The sequence below is a fragment of the Paramisgurnus dabryanus genome, chromosome 6 (assembly GCF_030506205.2).
Source record: "Paramisgurnus dabryanus chromosome 6, PD_genome_1.1, whole genome shotgun sequence".
NCBI classification, from domain to species: domain Eukaryota; kingdom Metazoa; phylum Chordata; class Actinopteri; order Cypriniformes; family Cobitidae; genus Paramisgurnus; species Paramisgurnus dabryanus.
The window spans coordinates 11683484-11699628 of NC_133342.1; the positions used below are offsets into that span (position 1 = coordinate 11683484).

At 36.6% G+C, this 16145-nt stretch overlaps 2 long non-coding RNA genes across 2 annotated transcripts; one reads left to right on the forward strand and one right to left on the reverse strand.

The window, feature by feature from the left end:
• The first annotated feature begins 3562 nt into the window (after positions 1-3562).
• LOC135757821 (uncharacterized) lies at positions 3563-5066 on the forward strand. Its single transcript, XR_010536337.2, has 3 exons — positions 3563-4072; positions 4497-4633; positions 4952-5066. It is a non-coding gene; the product is annotated as an uncharacterized lncRNA (long non-coding RNA).
• Positions 4999-6437, reverse strand: LOC135757818 (uncharacterized). The gene is made up of 5 exons (XR_010536336.2): positions 6275-6437; positions 5663-5756; positions 5432-5564; positions 5248-5348; positions 4999-5137 (listed from the first exon to the last, which is right to left on the reverse strand). It is a non-coding gene; the product is annotated as an uncharacterized lncRNA (long non-coding RNA).
• Between the last annotated feature and the right edge of the window lie 9708 nt (positions 6438-16145).

The window sequence follows — 16145 nt, forward strand, 5'->3', positions numbered from 1 at the left end:
GGTTGGGTTTTTCCATATTTTTTTAAAAACAATCCACATTTTTCAAAAAGCACATTGTTTTTTATTTATATACTTTGGCAAGTCACTATCACTACTGACAGAATGACGGACGGATACAGAGACAGACAGACAGACAGACAGACAGACAGAGAGAAACTCTCTAAATGACAGAGGCAATAACTTGCATGGAGGCAAATATGGTGGAGAGCAAACACCCAAATGAAGTGAATAACTCGATTTATACTTAATAGATATTCTCAGATGTTTAATGAGGGACATTCATCATCATCATAAACTAGACAGAGGATTATACAAACCCAGTGATGCTGCATCAGCCCAACGTCTATTAGGTTCTTTATAAAACCTTCAGCTGAAAGGTCACCGCAGTAAAAGAGGATTTTTGTCTTTTATGTTGAGTAAAAACCTTCAGCTGATTGCCTGCGGTTACTGGTGTCTGCTTTACTCCACACAGAAATAATCTAACCACACTCTTAAGCCTTTCAGTGCATGTTAATCTATTTTCCACTGTGTTCAGATGTCAAATAGACAGATATTGACCATCAGCATCACACTATCAGAGAGTAAGAGACGAATAATCCTTACACTATTCAATTTTCCATCACTTTCTTTCTGTTCTTGAACAAATGGAGCGTGAGAGGGATTCAGAAAAGACTTGAGAATTGTCACAGGGTTGGAATGGAAGAGATTAATCCATTTTTTTCCCTCCATCATCTTCAGTCGCCTCATCCAGACCTCCATTTATTCTCTCTATCCACTGAGAGCAGGTGAAAGTCGTGCCAAGGACAGGCGGTGGTTCAATGAGAGCTGCTATGATTGTGACTATAATAATCATCTGGGGCCTCATGTATAAAGCATGCGTACGCACAAAACAAGGCTGGAAACGTGCGTACGCCAGTTCCCACGCAAAGGTTGTGATTTATAAAAAAACAAACTTGATGGGAGAATGGGCTTGCAGGGTGGGATATTAGGATGATTCATGTACGCACACTTGCAGGTGATCTGTGATTTATAAAGGGAACATTGCTTTGTTTTATAAGTCTTCATAATTTTTGGTGTATGCCATTTTTGGCTTTTGTGCGTAAGTAGGCTTTTAGTAAGAATCCTACGAATAGTTTTATACATGAGGCCCCTGATCCCGACGTCTAGAGAAACACAAACACCTGAATGATAGAGGGATGAAATAGAGGGATATAAAGGGTTCAGATTCAATCATCCAGCTCTTTTCTCTATAGATAACATCTCTATGCACTGATAGTTTTCATACAGGTGCAAAACCTGTATGTCATATCAAAGGTAATCAGATGGAGTTCAGGTCTGGGTAAGGGTTGTCCATCAGTTAAACACACCGTACACAAATACACAACACCAATTACAGTAACATCAGACCAATATCTGCACTAAATTCCCTGTGACAGACACAACTCACATCATGTCTGAATAACTGATTTCACATGAAAGCCCTGAGGATGCAGGTTGACACATAAAAAGCCAAATATAGCAGAGTACAGAAGCAGACGTCGAGGGCTACAATGACAAATCTGTGGTCTTCAGACGAATGACAGCATCACATAATCTCCAGTATGAGTCTGTCAATCCACATTAAGACCTCTGAATGTTTGAGCAATATAACTCAGCATACAAATCACAATATTAACATCATAACACAACAAACATCAAACACATACTGACTCTTATAATAGATCTCTCATTCACTCTCTCTCTTTAAATTAAATTAAATTAAATTAAATTAAATTGGTAATTGGTGCTGTTAATATCTTGTCAGCATCTATGATGTATAAGGCTATTGTTGTCTTTGTAAAAGAGGAATATGGTTGAAGTTTTGAATGAGCGTGGATTGCCTGTAAGGAATGATTTCTTACCGCTGCTTCCGCTATCTAACTTGGCTAAAAATAAATGCTGTTAAAAAAAGATAGGAAACCTGTCATAGAAATAATAATACAGTTATGTATCTAAACAGAGGGGCAACCTTCCCATCTCTCTGATGAAGCCAATACTGTAGTGACTTAAACTGCAATTTATCAACTGGCCATTAGAGGCTCCAAAAGGGAGTCAATACCCATAGACCTCCACGTTAAAAATTACCAACTTTACAGTAAAAAATAATATGTTTACAGCCTGGTACAAAAAGGGTTTTGGTCTATGTAGCTAATTTTACCCTTCATGACAACTGTGAGAGGGGTGAATTTTTGTAACTTAGCCTTAAACTTCTGCATAATTAGAGGCCACCTGAGTGACGGGTGAACTGCCACTGCTGTCACTAGAGTCGAGCTAGGTGGGTGTGGTTTCAGCAACCAGCCACCTCAGCTTCACCCACGTCCCACCTCTTAACCCATTTTCGGTTTTCAGTGAGTGATTCGCGGTGACGGGTGGCCAAGATGGCGACGACAGGCAACGCCTACTCCACGCTTCAAAAACGATCTTCACAAACTAATGGGTGACGTCACAGACACTACGTCCATATTTTTTACAGTCTATGATCTACAGGCATTCATTTTTTTGCTTTTTTCTATTGCCCTACCCTACCGAGCCCCTAAGGTGACATTGGAGTAAAAAAATTCTAAAGTTTAGTTTCATATGCTCACGTGAAACTTTCATGTGCTCAAGCCTCACGCGAAACCTTCATGTGCAGAATTTTTTTTTAAAGTTTAGTTTCGCGTGCCCACGTGAAACTATTGCACGCTCAGGTGAAAGTTGCTCCATGTCCCCTTAGGGGCTCCGTACAACTCTTATATATCCGGTGACATCTTTAAATATTGGAACCTTTAATATTAATGGGTATCGGGGCACAATAAAAAAGCTGCTTTGTTAGATTTTTTTTTTTTGATAATTTTAAAGAAAGCAGATATCATTTTGCTGCAAGAAACTCTTCCCAATCTACAAATGAAGGTACACTAGGTTGGAGAATAGAAGGGCAATACTTGTTTTAGTCATGGAACAAATTTAAGTGCTGGTGTTGCCATATTGTTTTCATCGAGAGTTAGTAACCAACTCTGGTAGAATTTTGTGTTTATATATTAAACTGGGCAATAGTGCTTCTTCTTCTTCTTCTGTCTTTCTTGTTCAGTAGATCAGTGGTGTGATGACCTTCACAGCAGCAGGAACTGGGTCTGTTTTTCTCATTGTCCTCGGGTTCGAGGACGAGACATGGAGAGAGAAACAGTAACCTATTAGCGTAAGGGCCGTTCACATGTAATGCAAGTGTCATACAGTATTGTGGTTTAAATCTGCTCTGTTCCAGAAAGGCTAACCATTGCGGCATAAGTATATTACCCAGATGAGTTATGTGAATGGTTTGTTCTGGACAAACAAACTATTGCGGGATAAGTACATTTACTGGACATTTTATGTGAATGCTTTGTTAAACAAGAATGTTTTATGTTTAACTTTAAATTGATCGACTGTGTCTGATACTCAAACATTATTTGGTAAATCATTCCAGAGCTTTGGGGCTAAATAGGAAAAGGATCTACCACCTTTAGACACTTTTGATATTCTAGGGATAATTAAAGAGCACCAATTATGCTAATAAATTGGCACGTTAGCACGTTATTGCAATATCCCATAGTACATACATGTTATTAAAACTTGAACTAATGCATTGTGAGTCTTATAAATTGCTTACATACCTCACCGATTTCCCACTGTCTGGAAAACGCTCGGTTTAGTTCCTGTCTCCGCCTCCCAAAATGTCTAGTGTAATCGGATTGGTCAGATGACTACTCAACTGTTATTGGTCAGCTGGGTTCGGCGTGTGTTTGAAAGGTTACGCCCCTGACTACGCGTGGGTTGACACAGATTCTGACTGAGAGTCACAGCCTCAGAGGCAACGTAAACAAGCGCTATATTTCTCTATAAACGATGGTGTCTGTACTGCCTTACCACTTCGAGCTCGATCCAGAGAGTTCAGAAGGCCGTTACGATATAAACGATCTCCGTCAATGAATGCGATTGGATTTAACTTTTTTAGGTGTCCTTAGCTCTGCCAGAATGCTAAACGAAGACGAAAATGTGTTGCAAAGACATCCAAAAGGTAATTATAACGTACTACATAACTACATGGAAACACCAAATGTAGCACATAGAAAGTATTTGTTGAAATGATTATAAAACGATTTCACTTGGTAATTTCTACATTATTTTACTCTAGTAAAATTTATTATAAGACTGCTTACATACTGTATTACTGTGCAAACTATATGGAAACACCAAATGTAGCACATATAAAGTATTTGTTGAAATGATTATAAAACGATTTCACTTGGTAATTTCTACATTATTTTACTATAGTAAACTTAATTATAAAATACTGCTTACATACTATTTTACTGTGCAAACTATATGGAAACACCAAATGTAGCACAAAGAAAGTATTAATTGAAATTAATGTTAGTTCTACATTATTTTACTATGGTAAACTTTATTATGAAAGACTGTGCTATGTTTTTACTTACTAGGTTTTAAGGAGAATGTAACAGGTTCCAGGGCCTCTTACCTGCGTGATTCATCATCCAGGTTTTGCACAAATTGTCTAAATCCCTACACACAGAACATTTATTGTACCGACTATAAGCCTTTGAGGTGCAGGACTAGAGTAAGTTTTATTACATTTTTAAACCAATAACACTAAAGTATTATTATAGTAACAAAGTACCCAAAAGAACAAAAGATGTAACTTTAAAGAAAATATAGTAGTCAGTCAAAAGTTTATTTATTACAAATATATATTTGAATTTTAAACAATATACAAATAAACATACTTTAGTAACCATATTGTGCTCTTCTTTCAAAAATTGTTCAATTCATTTCTTACAGCTATCTATTCAGATAAATGGCATATCAAAGCTTTGTCAGCTGATGCTATCTAAGATGACACTTTAGGGTTATCATCCTGTCGTGTGTTGTTCTCCAGATACGCTTGGAGCTTCCTGATCGGAATGTTGGCTTCCGACGACCCCTGCACTGAAGATGGCATGCAATCACGTCCTCCTTTGAAGGTCTCTCAAACTGTGATGCCAGGTCCATTGGAATCAGGGCTTCCTTCAGCTTATCTTCAAATACCTCATCAAACACAAGCCTGATCACATCCTCCACATAACTGTAGAAATATTGCGGTCAATAAATCTTTTGTTTTGATCATTTATTTCCCTGCTTCATACATTAAGTTTTTAATTATGAATGTATTTGAAATAAAACATTACTGCTTACGGTATGTCATTTTTGTGTTTTGGGAACATAGGCTTGTACTTTCCCTCTCCTGCTTTTGTTACGGCTTGGTGACATTGTAATGGATGGCTGCAAGGTACAACCTGTAAAAATATAAGCAAGCAATTAATTTATTGTAAAAGTAAATACTACTTTATTTAACACAGTTACTAAAATACTTAAATACCTGCATAGCATTCCAATAAATGAGAAAATCAAATTTTTTTGCTGCAAATCTGAAATCTCAGGCTACGGACGGCAAAGGCATCCACTGATGATGATGATGGAAACATTGTGAAACGATGCTACTGCCTGGGTTCCTATTATTATGCAGAGAAAAAAAACTTTGTCATCATCAGTTATACATTTAAGACTGGTAGTGGTTTCACTAGCTAAATACATCATTTGTGTTACACACCTTTGCTCCTCATATGCCAGTCTGACTCCTTGTACTGTGTGTTATGATGTTGCATGTTTGCATACAGTGTAGAAGGATGTGTACAGCTGCGAATCTAGGATATAGACAAATAAAACAAACATGTATTCAGTCAAAAAGACATATTATAACAATAGAGTACAACGACTATAAATCGTTAGACTATTCATTAAAACGTTAATGTATTACATATTACATGGCCCAACATTAGCAACACACATTACGTGTTTACTTTGTTTCAAAATCTAAGAAAGCTTCAAGTAAAAACAACAGTAAAATACATATAACTTTAAACAAATCATCTGTACTTAGAGTTTCTTGAGTTTGATCATGAGAACAAATTTTACTGGTAACAGTTTAGCTGGTAACTTAGCAAGTTTGTTAACATGTCTTAACCAACATCGATAAAAAAAAACGATAGTCTGCATAATTCAACATACACGTGTGTAAATATGGTACGTTGTTTATGAAATACAGTATTACAACACAAAACAGTTCGCTTGCAAGCTTAGCTCTACACGCACATTATGTTAATCTCCGGTTACCGGTTACGTAATGTACAGTAAAAGGCAAATAATAAACGTGAATACTTACAGCCTGTGATCCAGAAGTGCACAGTAATCCAACTTTCAGAAGGAGACGTCCAGCTCCGGTTCATGAGAAGCAGTTATTGTGAAAACCCCGTGAACAACTTCTGACTGGATTTTTCCGGAACCGTATTAAACATGATGTCCTCTGTGGAAGTCCATAAAGTGCTATTTTGCCCTAGCATCTAAAGAGACAGCGTCTACTCGAGAGATTTAATCGCTTAAACAATGAAACAATGAGTTTGCAAACAGAGTCAAAGCAGGGACTCCCAACCTCCGCCATTTTAGCTCTCCTCTGACTCGGCGCTCCCCACCCCCGTCTTTGAGGGCGTACCCAAGCAAAGCAGAGAGGGCTGAACTATGATAATGTTGGTCTTATCTACGTCACTAATCCCAGGAAGTAAACTGTTGCCTACAATCCGAGTGTTTTTTGTAGTCCTCGAACGTTAGAGACGATAACTCGCGTCATCGTTTTCTTTGAGGTATGTACTTTTTGAATATCGTTAGCATGTACTAATACACACTTACACACAAAATGATGTTTAAAAACGTGTATCCCATAATAGGTGCTCTTTAAGTGGCCAGAATTTTGTGATCGCAGTGTACGTGGTGGATTGTATTCTGACAGTAATTCTTTAATATATGAAGGCGCTAGTAACCCGAGTAACGAATTACAATAGTCTATTCTACAGGTCATGAAAGCGTGGATAAGCTTCTCTGCATCTGATGCAGACAGCATATGGCGTATTTTCGAGATATTTCTGAGATGGAAGAATGCTGTGCGGCAGACATTGGAGATATGACTATCGAAGGATAAATTGCTGTCGAACATCATGTCTAATTTCTTAACCGTGGAAGATGGCACCACAGTGCAGCCATCTATGGGCAACTTGTAATCTGACATATTATGTTTGTAGCGATTCGGTTTGATAATAAGTATTTCTGTCTTATTGGAGTTTAGAATAAGAAAGTTATGTGCCATCCAGTCCCTAATATCGCTAATGCAGTCTGTTAGCTTAGAGAACTGGAGGGTTTCGCTAGGATGTGAGGAGATGTAAAGCTGGGCATCATCTGGATTGCAGTGAAAACTTATGTTATGTTTCCTGATAATGTCTCCAAGAGGTAACATAACGAGAAAAGGAAAGGGCCTAGAACTGATCCCTGTGGTAGACCTTATTTAACCGGGGAGTGATATGACTCTTCCTTTTTTAAAGTGTATGCACCAATTGTTGGTCAGAAGCGTATACATTTCTGTAGAAAACTTTCTGACGCAATTTTACAATGTCCCCAGGATAATGTTGTTGTAATGGGTGGTGATTTTAATTGCACAACACACCCAACGTTAGAAGGGAATCATGATAACCCTCATCCTCATTCTGCGTCTAATAAATTGTCATGATTTTGTTGATTTGGAGGTCTTAACTGAGTTCAGACAGTATACTTGGCTCAAATGCAAATCTAGTAATATACCTGGTGCAAGACTGTATGTTTCTATATGAGGAAAAACATAAAGATAGATTTTTTAACACCTATATCTCACTTTTTTTTGTTTGATACTAACAATGTAAACTCCATGGATCATATAATCTGCTTGTTAGACAATTATTGGAAAAAAGGGGGAAAGTTGCCTTGCTGATTTAAACCACAATACTGTATGACACTTGCATTACATGTGAACGGCCCGTACGGTAATAGGATTCTGTTTCTCTCTTCCTGTCTCGTCCTCGACCCCGAGGACAATGAGTCAAACAGACCCAGTTCCTGCAGCTGTGAAGGTCATAACACCACTGATCTACTGACCGTCCTTCAACGTGATGCCCAGCCGATGACTGACCAATGACCACCGGCGGAACCAGTTTCATTCGCTTACCCATTCACATACCCCGATAGTGTATATATATATATGAAGAGTTTGGTTCCAAAACGCAATAAACGCCATTTTTGAAAAAAATTAGTTACTGCCAAAATCAGTATTATATCAGGTCAGTAGTTAAAAGTAAATAATTAATTTTACGCAAAATCCAATACCCGCCGTGATATTCTGTCATCTTTTCTCCCTTTGTTCCCAAAATGCGACAAACGCCACTCCTCCTTTTTTACAGAACGCAATAAATCCATTCCTGATATTACAGCGGACCATTCACGCAATGTAAACAAACATGGCGGCGCGCTGAGTACACGGAATCCTAATTTTCCTCATCTACTTTGTACTTCGTGATCAACAAATAAAACAAAATAATACTTTAATAGCATTGCTAAACCTGTGATGGTTTTCTGTGACGGGAAAGAAACGTAAGCCATCAACATCTAATAATTTCCGCGAGAGGCACTCGGCTGCTTGTTCTCCAGACAGCATCAAGTTTCTGTCATGATAACACATTGACCCCAGGGGATCTTATGAAAAACTTTCCATAATTTTACTCAAAGTCAACGAAAATCGAGCGGGACCAAAACATTTTACAGCTGATCGCTGTGAAAAACGTTAAGCCACGACGTCAAGTATAACCGCAGCAATGACAGTGTTCTTAATATGACAAAGTAAGTGTTTTGATTAATGACATTAATGTTTATATTTTTAATTAGTGTGTACAACTAGTCAACTAAATGAATATAACATGGCAAAGATGAATGCACATTTATATAGGCTATTGATTCAATAGATTTATAGCATTTTGAATAAAAACTTGTTATGGATTTATTGCATTTTGTGGAAAAAATTATCAGTTTTTATAATAAATCTTTGAAAATCAAGTTATGGATTTGAATTTTTTATGTTTTTATAACCTAAAGATGCTATGTGAAAGTTTGTAACAGAAAATAGTGGTTTTCATCTTGTCACTTTCTTGGTATAGAAAACACGTTTTTACCAAAATTTGTCAAAATGGATTTATTGCGTTTTGGAACCAAACTCTTCATATATATATATATATATATATATATATACTTACTTTAATATTTAAAAGAGGGTTTTTTTTATCCCCTGGAGAGTCCGCCACCTTTGGCTTTACTACTGTATACGTTACATTACTACTAAGCTCATTTTTCTATGATTTTCCTACATCTATTAATGTAAAGCTGCTTTGAAACAATCAACAATTGTGAAAAGTGCCATATATAAATAAAATTGAATTGAAATTGAATTGCTGAGGACTGGATTTTCCCAAGTGAATGAAATGTACTCTCCTTCCACTTTTTTGACCTGGAAAGGAAACCAAGAGAACAAAAGTAAAATTTTAATTGTCAAATGGTCGTGTGACAACTGACCAACAAGAGATCCAGTCATCTACTATTTCTTTCTATGAGGATCTGTATTGTGCTGAACACTGTGACAGCCCTTTGATTTTTACTGAACCTTCACAAGCTGTTCGGGAATTGAGCCTCGGAAAGTCTCCTGGTTTAGACGGTCTTTCAGTGGAATTTTTTCACACTTTTGGAAGCTATTTGGCATAGATGTTCTTGTAGCACATGTGTCAAATAATATTGCACTTGTTACTAATATTATCATAGGCCAATAGGTTCGACTATGGAGATGTAATGAGACAACACTGGTTAAATAAAAGTAAGTATTTGTATTTAAATGAATGATTAGAGAAATTGGCAATTGTTGAAAGAGAAATTAAATAAAATGTTTAGTCAACAATGTCACACTGTTGTTCAGATGCAAAACACATAAATTAAAGACATTCAGTTCAATTGAAGTAGTGAATAAAGAGTTATTCTGTTGGGTGCACCCTCTAGGCTATATGAATTTCCTAGAACACTCCATCAAGTAACATTCACATTCAAGTAACATTCACAAGTTCACAGTTGTAACTTGAACATTTCACTCAAAATAAAACAAGAAAAATAACAATAAACAAACAGTTAATTGAATCAGTTACAAAAAGATTGTTTCTGGAAAGTTCAGTTCTGAAAAGTGTGTGTTCAAACAGTTCAGATGGAAAAAACCGTTCAAAAGATTCGAATCAAGGATTCGGTTCAAAAGATTCGCTTCGGTGAATCGAAAGTTCGTTGAATCGCGGAATAACGATTCTGCAACTCCAAAACAAAACAAAATCCTTGCAATTACTCAAAGCTCACTTCTGTTGAAAAAACTAGCAGGAACTTAGAACTTTCCTACGAAATCCACAGGTGTTGGTTTGAACTCAACTCTCGCAATCAATGCTCAGTTCACTGGAGGTTCGCCATCATTAATCGTCACGCTGAATCGAACACAGTTCCAGCGTGGCACAAAAAACCTGACCTGCATATGCAACAGGCAGTATTTAGTTCACAACACACATTAAATTAACTGGTTTTAGTTCAACAGCAATCACATATATTGTGTTTAGCATTTACTGCTATATTTTTATAAAAAGTCAACAGTTTAAATAGCATTGTGCTACATAAACAAACAAAACCATTCTTTCAATATCATTAGCAACACAAAATAAACATTTAGAACTCATATATACATATTTTAACATGTTAAACATCAGATCTCATCAGTATTTCATTTAGATAAAGAAACACGGTTTCATTCTCTCTCAGTTTTAAACATAAGTACACATTTAAACACATTTATGACAGTTTACACATATTAAATGTGTACTTACCAAAAATCCAAAGAAAATATTCCATAAAACCTTTAAGGTCTAATCTTCTCTGAGGATTTTAACTTTAACTCAAAGTTACACTGCTGCTCGTTTCATCGGTCACACAGAGAGAACTAAAATGGCGTTCCCCATCCAGCAACTAGCGTGGTGGGGCGGGACTTCAACAGAACACTCACATAATTGGATGGTTACTGACATGTCAATCATCACACTGACATGCATTTATCTTGGATTTTATAATTTTTCCTTTCACTTTTCTGCTCATCTGGTTAGTTTATTATTTTAACAAACTCATAAACTATTTTCTCTTAATAATTAATTAATAAAATTATACAGGGTTACATCCTCGTGGAATGCATTTACAAAGGAACTTTACCACTGAGTTGCCGTAGAGCTTCACTAATGCTGATCCCAAAAAAGGGTAACCTTGGATGCCTAATGTCCAGTGTTTGCTGCTAAAAAGCCATTTTTTGTTTCATCTGACGTAGAACCCATCCCGTTTGAAGTTCAAGTAGTGTCAGTTACTTTTATAATGTTCTATGGTCAGATGAAGCAAAAAAATTGCTTTTTAAGCAGCAATTCTTCTGGGCTAATTCTTCTGCTGGAGGTCCTGGACATCTTGATCAGATACATGGAATCATGGATTCTATGAAATACCAACAGATAAAAAAATCAAAACCTGACCATAGGCCATGGTTTGATCTTCCTTCAGGGCAATGATCCAAAACAAACATCAAAACTAACACAAAAATGAGTCAATGAGCACAAAACGAAGCTTCTGCCATGACAATCCCAGTCCCCTGACCTGAACCCTAAAGAAAATGAGTGAGATGAACTGAAGAGAAGAAGCACCAACATGGAGCTGGAATCTGAAGGATCTGGAGAAATTCTGTATGAAGGAATGATCCCTGATCTCTTGTCAGGTGTTCTCCAAACTCATCAGGCATTATAGGTGAAGACTCAGAGCTGTTCTCCTGGGAAAAAGAGGTTGCAAAAAGAATTGAATAAAAGGGTATGATTCATTGTGAGCAGTGTGTATTAGAGAAAAATATTTCTCTCATAATGAGATTTCCCCCATTTTAAAATTATTATTCTCCAATGAAAGTTTGGATTTTTGCAGATTTTTTTAATTAAAGATCAAAAGTATTAACGATGCAGATTTATTTTCACAGCCTTCTTTGGTCATATTTACAAAGGGTATGAATCATTTTGAGCTTGACTGTATGTGTTAAGTAGTGCTGTGACGGATCGCAGTTGATCCATGATCTGTACGAATCCCCATGAGGTTCGGCTCGCATGCGATTTGCGGATTAATACGCACATTTAAATAGGAAAAGTTTATCATTTGCACATGTTTCAAAGGCTTGCAAATGTTAACACTTAAGTGATTTTAAACAATTGAACCGCAAAAATGCGATAGTGTGCAGTTTTCTGTATGCACAAACACACCTGCTGCTGAATGTGTCCGGTCCAGCTTCAGTCAGACGTGATCATCCCTATGCCATTCAAAGATCAGAACTCTTGATGTATAAACTTTAGAGAGAGTTGCGCTACTGTGTCTCCAACCGTAGTCAATTAAAATACATTTGGCGAATAGAGCATTAACAACAATGTAATGTCTGTGTCATTAATGTTAATCAAACAACCCAAGACAAAGAGAAAATCACTTCTGTAGCTCTAAAAAAAAGAATTATTTTATTTAATTTATATAATAAAGACAGTGTTATTATTAATTTGATACGATTTGCTTATTTTAGACCTTACTTAATGTGCAACTTTGTTCTTTTTTTACAAATGTTTGCAATTTCTTTATTTGGTATTAGATTTTTACCACACCTTTTTTTTTGCTGATCTGAAAAATGATCCGATCTGTGCCTAAAAACCGTAATGTGATCCGTCACACCCCTAGTGTTAAGACCCTTTTCTTAAATCAACTGAAAGCTAAAATTGATACAAATGGAGATCTCACTTTTTGCTATCTGTAGAAATTTCCCCATCTTGGAGACTTTTGTATCTTTAAGAGATGTGGAGATCTTCAGTGGAGGTTAATTCACTGCATTATTGCTTCGAATAAGTTTTTTGCAAAGGTGAATGTGAATATTACACCCAATTGTCCATTTTGCAATGCTTTAGATACAGTTTTGTGACTGCCCCAGACTGGTACCTCTTTTTGTATTATAAGGAGAAATAACAACAAAAATGTTCATATACCATGAGCTTATTTATACTGCAATGTCTTTATAACAAATCTATACAAGAGAAATGTGTTCTTGCTAATTTCGTAATTGGTCACGTTAAATTAGCAATTCTGAAAACCCATAAAAATGCAGGAAAAGATATCTGTGTAGTTTCCTTAGTTAGGTCCTTGGTGGAATCAGAAATTGCTATTGAATTGACATATTATAAGCATATTGATCATTTGTTCTTCTTTAATTGAAGATGGGGTGTTAAAGAAGTGTTGGTTGTAGTAGATGACTCTGGAGAGTTGGAGTTTTTCATTTATGTTTATGTACTGTAATGTCTTTTAACTTTTTTTGACCTGGTAAGGTAGATTAAAAGGTGACTTAAGTAAAAAAAAGGGTCTCCCTCTCTCTCGCTCGCTGTAACTGTGAGAGAGAGATAAAGCAGTGTGTGTCATCGGCTGTTTGTCAAACTGTATGTGTGTGGTTTATTATGGGTGTTTAATCAGGACAGGTGACAGAATCTGAGCTGGTGAAGTCTGGCAAAGCCTTCACTAAAACATAACATATGGAGAGATAAAAGAAAATACTGAGACAGAGAGAGAGAGAGAGAGAGAGAAAGAAAGAGAGATTAACAGTATAGTAGTGAGGTGTATTTGAAGTACCACAAAATATCATAGAACAATAATTTCAGTACCATATCAAAGTATAGTTTACAGTGTAAGTGGAGCTAATAATTATGATTGTTTGGTTCAAATCTTTTGCGAAACAGAAAAGTGGTAGTCGGGGTACAGGAAGATATAATGATGAGTCTTTCAGCAAACAGCTCTCATAATGAAATGGATGCATGACAGATGGAGAATTTATCAGCCAAAAAAACTCAAGGTCAAACTCAAAAGATCTGATGAGTGTTTGTGTGTTGGAGCTCATTTCCTTTCATCTGCAGTCTGTGACACAAACACACTTCAGTCTGTACAGTGACAAACAAACACTTCAGACTGACGCAGTGATGCTTATGAACCATTACAGATACAAATATACAGATCTCTTTCTTATCCACATGATCAGTTCTGATGAAGAAAAATAAAGCCTTAATGCCTGAAGTTTGTGATCTGATCACCTGAGACAGATTTTATTATCAGATGTAAGTACCATAATGAAATGTTTCTTATTACAGAACACATACATGAAATACATCCTAAATCTCTATCTCTCTCTCTCGTCCCTTCAGATGTGCTGCTGTCTGTCTGTTGATAGCAGATAATTATGGCCATTTAAAGCAGTTTTTCACATTGAAGAGAATCGTTTGTGTGTCTTGTCATGTAAGAGTTGTGTTGATAGCTGGCCTTTCATGCGGCCTCTTTTTTATTCACGAGCACTTCGTCGTCTGCAGAACACAAGCTGTAATTTCATGCGAGCGCTGAATGAGGCCGTTGCATTTGTTAGTGTTAAACAACAGCGTTGTTGGGTCAGCGTGCTGAAAATGCGTTTGCTTTTTTAAAGATTCAGAGCCGCAGAAGTCAATGCAGATCAATGTACAGAAATAAGAGAGCAGATGGCTCATACGAACCAACGTACTGAAGCGTGAGGACTCCAAACAGAGCAGAAATCACAGATGCCAACGATTCTGACCCGGTTTAAAATAATGTCCTTAACAGGGGCGAGCAGGGAATATAGTACATTAGTACATTCATCTTGCCTCGTGCCATCACGCATACTTTAATCTAGAAATATAATTTCTACTCTAGTTCGATGACACATTATAATATTGTTATTCTTTTTATTTAAAGTGTCCATTCCAAATGTGCATATGAGAATACTTTTCCTTTAAATGCCATGTCAACTTCTGTGTTTATGGCGAGAGGAAACTATATTGATTTCCAAATAATTTTGTAATGATCAAGTGTGCTACAACAGTCAGTAAACCTGACAACACACGAACTGAGATCGCAACATCTCTGTGTATTGAATAGAAATGATTAAGTCTTTGAATAACTTAATGCTACGGTGTGCTTGGATCTGAAGGGTTTCATTTAAACAATTGCTTAAACACATTTCTCAAGTTGCTGGTTTTAGTGCATTTTGAAACGAAAAATTCCTGCTGTGATGAGATGAAAGCTATCGTAATGAACATCGCTGACAATATGAAGACAACTGGTATATACGCAAGGAATAACTGATGACAGGCTGTTGAATTATTAAAAAATATGCGGAGTGAAGTGTCGTTACACAGTGGGTGTGCATTATTTTCAAATAATTCAAAGGACCGGAGTCAATTATTCCTCTTATATCACGTTTACCACGTTGCTCTGGTGGTTATTTTAAGACACCCATGAAACATTTCTCAGCCAATCAGAATAAAGCATATAGTATAAATGGACATAATTCATGGTCTGTATGCATTCATCTAAAGCAGGGCTGGGCAGTAACCCTATAGTCCTTGAGAGCAACTGTCCTACAGAGTTTAAACCCTAACCCTAATTAAACACAGCCAAATGTCATTTTCAAGTAACCTTGTATCAAAGTCAGTTTAGGGAAGCCTGCAAGGTGAAGATGAAAACGAGTAATGATGCAGTACGCTGGGAAGGAGACCAGAAGCTTTCTTTGAATGGAAGTCAATAGAGGAGAGGCTTCAGTAAGCTTAAAAAACCCTTTTGTGAGGAAATGAATCAATGTTAATCTTCCACGTTTTATACTAAACAATACTTTTGTTGGAAAAATGTATTTAGGTTTTACTGTGATTAAAATGAGATTTTATAGGAGAAGGCAGAGTAGGGAATGTCACGACTCAGTTACTGCATTCACCATCAAAATTACTTTATTTTTTTCACAGGCTTTTAGGTTTCTCCAATTGAAAAAGGACTTGAATTTTAAAGAATATGATAGTCATATAAAAACCCTGAAACACAAAACCAGTCACATAAGGCAAAATGTTTGAAATGTAAATGTATACATCAGCTGAATAAATCATCTTTCAATTAATGTATTGGGTAGGACTGGTTAGGATAGGACAATATTTGACCAAGATGCAACAATTTCTGGAAAATCCAGAATCTAACAAAATATTGAGAATATCGACTTTAAAGTTTCCCAAATGAAGTCC